Source organism: Camelus ferus, chromosome 1, assembly GCF_009834535.1.
Source record: "Camelus ferus isolate YT-003-E chromosome 1, BCGSAC_Cfer_1.0, whole genome shotgun sequence".
Lineage (NCBI taxonomy): Eukaryota > Metazoa > Chordata > Mammalia > Artiodactyla > Camelidae > Camelus > Camelus ferus.
Window position 1 is genome coordinate 62,442,471 of NC_045696.1, and position 7,338 is coordinate 62,449,808.

The following is a 7,338-nucleotide window of genomic DNA, read 5'->3' on the forward strand; positions in this document are numbered from 1 at the left end:
GCTGCATGGCCAGGGATGCTGAGGGTGACAGGGTTGGGAGATCTAGTGGGCAGAGCTGGCCTTGGGTGTGAAAGAGCATGTCCTTTGTGCTATCTGAACTCTGGAAGCTGCCTGAGCTGGGAGAGAAGCACGGCTAGCCTAGTTGGCTCCTAGAAGCAGTGGTCCGAGGAAGAAAGGGCTTCGTCAGGTCCCAGAGCCTGAAAAGATTGAAAATGGAATTTAATGCTTATGGGGCAAGAGGGGAGCAAAAGACATTTGTGCTAAATTCTGCTTAGAGTTATTTTAGCATTGACTTAATTTTATTATATTCCAATCCTTAAAAAAGTATAATCTTACATTTACTAAGTATGCTAGCTTGATTAAGCAGAAGACTTTACTCCTGCCCACTCTGTATAAATTTTCTTTATTTCTATGTTCCTCGACTGAGGAAGAAGAAACTTGAAACAAAAGCAGTTGACATGTTTCTGCATTCTCTCTGACCCTGAAGAAGTTGGAGGGACTTTATCCTGCAGCCTTAATTCATTGATTCCTATATGGAGGAATATAAGCTATATAAGCTATCAAGATCAAAGTAAGTTTCAGCTATAGTCACCCATAAAGTTCCACAATCCCTGCACCGCAGCCATCTTAGCACAGAATCAAATGTACTTCTGGACTCTCCTCTGAAATGTGGCAAATGTACTTGTCTCTGACAAGCACATCTGAGCAGTGGAAGAGTGCTGGAGTATTAGGGGTAGAGTGGACCTTCATAAAATTAAGATAAAGTTAATGTCTAAGGGCCGATCTTGGGCACAGCTGTGTTTCCAAGAGGTAAACCATTAACGACAGGCAATTAGAAAGGACATTCTAGTTAGTTACCTACAACATAACAGTATAGATGTCACAGTTTAAAAAAAATTCTGGAGACAAAGCTAGTGTTCACTTTGGCTTCATTTTTAGTTCAATTCAGTTCAAGATGCTGGCTAGAAAACCCCATATATGAGAAAATGTGAGGAAAAAATTCCTTTATGACCTAGAATGTGCTTGACAGGAGTTTTGTTTTTTTTTTTTAAAGATCATTGGAAAGCCTCAGCATTTCCTGTTTTATGTTTCACAAATGAGAACGTTTGCACTGAAACCACCCACCCCCGCTGCTGGTTTCCCAAGCATGAGCTTTTCTTGCAGTCTCCCCTACTCTGCTCTCCCCTGACTGCCTGTCTAGACACCAGTTGCTCTTGTGAGAGCTTTGTGGTTCCTAATGAGATTCCCCCCACTGCCTTAGCCCCAGGAGAATGCAGAAGGTCAGGGATCCTACATCCAGAGCACAGGCCCATTTCGCAAGAACACCTGATGACAGACAGGAAGCCACACCTTTGTGAAAACAGCGACTTTGCTCTCAGAACAGCCCCAACACTCAGAGACACCTAATTAAAACTGGATGTGGTGTGTGTGTGAGAGAGAACAAAGAATTTTATTTCTGAAAGGGATTTGAACCTAAAATGAAAGAAAATGGCTGCTGTAGTTCAATTTATGAAAACCAAGCAATCGGTGGTAACTAGAAAAGGGCCTGGCCCATAACAAGCCCTCAGTGAAGATTTCTCACTGACCATTGTTGACAGCTTCCCCCATGAATACCTTCTCGGCTTTATTCAGCAGGCTTTCTTATTTCTACTATTTCCTTTCCAGCATTATAGCTAGTTAATACCTGACTCTGCCATGTAGAACAAGATATATAATCAGATAGTTTTCCAAGAAATTGATGTCTTTAAGGGAACTATCATTGGAGGTATGGGGATTTCAGAACCATTTGTTACTTATTCACTGATTCGACCAACATTTATCAAGGGCTTCTCAGGGACAGACACCGCATTCATTAAGTTATGTGGTTGGGGCAATGAGAGGAGAAATGCACCTGCTCCCAAAGAGGCCACCGTGGGAGAGACAGGCACTGGGAGAATTATGATACCAGGAGATAGAGGAATGCAAACAGTTCCCCAGGACCCTGGTGGAAGCAAAGACTAACTCTGCCTGAGCAGAGTACGAAGAAGGTGACCTTTGAACTAGGGTAATTCCAGGGCGAGAATGGGGGACGGCATTTCACACAAATTAGCAAAGCATGAAAAAGTGAAGGAACATGGGGTGCTCTTGTTACCCAACCAGGTTTGTTTTTCCTCAAGTGCAGCAAGCCAAAACACTGAGACACCAAGTTTTGCAGCACAGAGGGTTTATTTGCCAGGCAGCCAAGAGAGGACAGGAGAATAAGTCTCAAATCCACCTTCTGAAACCTCAGGGCATAGGGTATTTATGGGATAAAGCAGCAGGGCCGTCCAAAGCGTGGGGGGTATGGGGAAAGGTGTCTGGGAAAAGGTGAGGTAATCACCGTTCTGCACAGCTGTAACTAAGCTACAGGCATCTGCACATTCAAAAACGGAGGCACTTAGCACAATCTGAGGGTGGAGTTTTGGGCCATCTGATGTCAAAAAGCCACTGAGCATACTTCAATTTAAAAAAAGAAAAGAAAGTCACTGAGCAGACACTCTCAGATGCCCAGTTGGAGGGTCATTGGTCTTATCCAGTCTCAACCAGCTCAGCTCAAACTAGACACAGCAGACTTCAAGTTCCTAGAAAACAACTCAGGCAAACATTTTATTGTTTAGGCTACGTGCTGCTTAGAGGACGTGTGAGTCTTAAAATGACCTTGATTAGTGAAGGCAGGTGAAATGGATTTGACTCACTGCCTGCGGTTTTACTCTGGCACCTTGAGAATGGTAGTGGGACTGGTCTTAAGAACCTTAAGGGAGAAAGAAAGTGGATGTGAAAAGACAGGGAGCCTAGAAAAAGAGATGGGGCCAGATTGTGAAGGCCTGAGGAGTTTGGACTTTATCCTATGCAATGAGCAGCCACTGAAGACTGAGCTCCTTGAGTAAAAGATGAAAGGGAGGAAGGGTCTAATGAATTGTTCGCCCTGTGCCTAACACTGCATCTGGCAAAGCGGAGTTGATTTTAGAAACTATTTCATTACATAACTCAATTTAGTTTTTTAGTATGAGAGTAGCATGAAGACAAATGGACAGTAAGGAAAATGGAGATTGGTCCCTAGACCAATCTAGAGACTGTTACAACAGTCAAATAAAAATAATATTATATAATTGAGAAATTTCAAAGTAGGATACATGCATGCAAGCATAAATACAGTTATTAAAGTAAGAAGTCTTCCTGTTGTTAATAATGACTATAGACTTCAAAATATATTTAGGGTTTTTCATGAAGTATTTATACTAACAACACATGTATTCTGAACAAAGTCTATACTCTTTATTCTGTTATGAGTTCACAGAATAACAAAATGCAATAGAATCTGGCAATATTAGCACAATGAAACTATCATATATGGCATTGCTTGCTGACTAGTAATAATTCACAAGCCAGGCCAGTTGACACTTATGCAAAGTTTACAGTCACAAAAAAGCAAGAGATTTCTGGCAGGCACTAGATAAATTTGTAGCTTAGCCAAGAAAATAATTCACATTACCTATTACCATTCCAAAGCTCTTCACACTACTTACCCTGCTTTCTTTTTTCTTTCCATTTTTTACCTGAAAGATTTTGAAAAAAAAAAAAAGAAGAAGTACTTCTCTAGATTTCCTCAATTTAACTACTTAAAGGGTCAGGAAATGTCTAGGAACTTTAAATGAAGACTTTGTATACCTGACAGGTGTCTCTATACTCTGTGGGTTTTCTCAGAAAAGTACTTTGGCAACGTTCTGTGGTGAGCATGAGGAATTCTTTTGGTAGATATCTTTGAAGAGAAGAGAAACGGTGATGAGTTGCAAATCAAAGCCATTTTTTTTTAAGCAGAAAATGATTAATTTTTGTTCTTAGCTTTCTCTCTCTTTTTAATACTTCTGTATTTTTTAAAAAATAATCTTGCTCCTGCTACCATTAATTTATACCGTGTACTATAAAATCTGTGATTTTTCTTGTCCCATGGAGGGATTACCTGAAAAGGAAAAGAACAATGGCTATTCTTGGCAAGCAAAGAGCTGTTGTTGACTCAGTGGTCCCTAAAGTCCAACCTTTGCGTATTTTTCCAGAGGTTGGGGGTGGGCACTATCACTTCTCAGCTCAGTGAGCACTGCTCAGTGATTTAGACAGGTCAGCTGTGGAGGCCATTTCTCACTTTGGAATTCTGTTCTTGGTGAGAAACCAAGTGGTGTTGGCCTCGGTAGCCTATTCCAATGAGCAGAGAGCCAACTGGACGTAAGGCAGTACATTCAGTGTGTCTCCTCTTTCTCCCTACTCATAGCATTGAATCAGGCAACCAGTCTTCAAAAGAGAGAAGAAATAATTGTCAGATAATTCTTACACATGTTTACATTTTTAAATAAATGAGTCTTGAGCTCAACAGCTACCTCCAGAAACTGACAGCAGAATGGAAGTTTCCATCCACAGTCCCTCTATTGGCAGCAAAACCCTCGACACACAGGAAATTTAGCACAAATACAGCCCAATTCAGTGCTTGGTCTGTTTGGTTCACATGACTTCCTATAAGAGAGGATCTCTGCACAGGCATGGAAGGGGAGCTCTCTTTAGAAGCATTTGGAAATCTTCTTTGGGCCACACTAAGGAGAAAAGTGGTTCAATTATTCTAAAATATAAGGAAAAACTGTACTGGCACTCATAATTTTGCAGGAAAACTAATATTTCTTTACTTTTTTACACACTGAGAAAGTCCTCTTCACATCTATTCACTTTTAGTGGGTTTGGGAGTGGAAGAAATATTACAAGAGGCAAAAGCTTGACTTTTGATGATGGAAACATTTTTTCAAGATTCTTCAGAGAATACTTTATCACTTCCTGTTTCAGTGCTTTTTATTTTATTAACTGTAATAAAACACATTATGTCATACTGCGGTAGCCCTTTTCATCAGAGTGTCTTAAAGCAAGGCAGTGTTTAATTTAGGGCCCAGTCACAGTCAGGTCCAGGAGATGACTGCCAGGCCCAAGCAGGAAGGAAGCAAATCTGCCCAATAATTTAGAACATCAAGGGAAGTTTTATGTATTCCCTTGAAAACAGGATTACCACCACTGACCTGGGTTCCTGCTGACAGGGTAGAAGTGGCGATGCAGGTATTGGACACTCGGATGGAAAGAACTCAGGAAGGGAGGTGGCCATCCAGTTTTCCCCTCAGTGAGAACCCAGAGGCCTGGTGGGGCTGTCAGGGTGTTATGTCAGACATAATGGGCAGTGGAAGATTTGTAGCTAGGCAGAGAGGTAGGGCCGGGAGAGAGAGGTGCCAAGGGTGGCTGTGAGGTCTCTGTCTGGGGAGGTCTCTGCAGAACACGTGCAGCTCTGATCAGCAACGTTGTTGCCTCCTGCCCTTCCTGCTCACTGCCCTCTCCATTGTCTCCAGTCAGCTATCATTCCTTTACTGAGGCCCAGGTCCATGCCAGGAACTCAGCTATAGGCTCGGGGCCAGGCAATAAAAACAGAATAGTTTTCAGGAGTCCTGCAGCCATTCCTGAGGGGCAGAGTTCTAAAGCAATGAACTGAGTGTTACTTCTCAAGGCACGGAGGCTGTGTTAAGGGGGAGGAGATTTGGGGCCCAGAAATAGGAGACTTGAGGGAGATCACTGCCATTAGGGTAAGATAAAGTACATCCACTTTCTCTCCTCCCACCCTCTACACCAGTGGCCAGACGTTGCTGGAAACCAGCTCAGTCTGGGGAAGAACTTTCTGAGTTAGAACTATTCAAAGATAAAATGAGCTGTGTTGGGGGGCTGGTGAGCTCCTGGCCACTGGAGTTGTTGGCTGGATAGCTTTCTGGTGGGATTGACAAGATCCCCTCCAGACCCAGTAGTCTGTGAATCCACAGGGGGCTGGCCCGCAGGTGGCGGCAATTCTGAAGGGACAAGTCTGCCCTGCCTGGCCTGTCATGAGGATGAGGAGGTCTGATCCAGGAAAGGGTGGTGGGAAAGAGCCCGGTGATGAGGGAGTTGAGGACTAAGGGTGGAAGTGGGACAGGAGAGGTGTATATAGCTGCCATAACAAAGCATGATAAATGGGATGGCTTTAAAGAACAGAAGTTTAATGTCTCACAGTTCTAGAGACCTGAAGTCCACAATCAAGGTGTCAGCAGGGTTGGTTCCTTCTGAGAGCCCTGAAGAAGAATCTTTTCCATGCCTCTCCCAGCTTTGGGTAGCCTTAGGCAGTCCTGGGCTTTAGATGCATCACTCCAATCCTCTGTCTTCACACAGCCTTCTTATAGGGTCACCACTCATTGGATTAGGGGCCTACTCCTGTATGACCTCATATTAATTTAACTAATTAGATCTACAACGACTCTATTTCCAAATAAGGTTATATTCTGAGGTACTAGGGGTTAGGATGGCAATCTCATTTTTAGGAGGACATAATTCAACTCACAACAGGAGGCAACTTGCTTGATCTCTGAGACCTCCACTTTTCCCATCTGTACAACTCCAGTGATGGTTCTGCATGGAGAGAGGCTGGGTGGCTGGGAAGGCACCACTCCCTCTGCTAGCAATCCACTCCCTAGCTTGACTTTAGATACAGCCTAGTTCTGAGACTGTTCCCAGAGCATCCAAGTCCTGCCCTTTCCTGTGCTCATAGAATCCACTTCTCACAACATTCACAGGAGGGGTTTGGTTTTTGTTTTTCTCCTCTGGGACTCATCTTACAAAGACCTAGACAGTCCCCAAAGCTTCTGGCCTATTTAACCCAGTGTTGGACAGCTGGTTACCCTAAGTGAGTTCCCTAGATTTGAGGGGAGACAGATTATAAACCACAAATCTAGGAACTTCTGCCGGGAACATCTTCCATGGATTACCAACATAGGTAGAATGTAGTAACAAATGGGGAAACACCAGACTAGAAGCATAAGTCTGAAGCTCTACGGCCACACGCTATGGACGGGCTGTGTGACAGTGGGGGTCGTGTCACTTCCTCTTTCTCTCCTTCAGCTTCTCCAGCGGTAAAAATAAAACTATTTCAGTACTGATAGTCTATGATTTCATAAAAGTCAATATTCTATGATTTCATAATAGGTCTCTGAGGACCATTCCAATGCGATATTTCATGATTTTATAATGGAGAACTAACCTTTTCATGTTGGTTAAATGCAAGGAAAGAAGAGACATACTTCATTTCTCTGAAAGTCAGTTAATACCTTTGGGGAATGATGTCACGTTTGAGCCTCGATTTTCAGATTTATAAAATATAGAAATAACAATATGAAGCTCATGAAGTGGTGAGAGTGAGGGTGCTTGGAGAAATGTATCACACCGCACAGAGGCAAGCCAGGAACCTCTATGAAGGCTCCCTGAAACAGCTGAGCC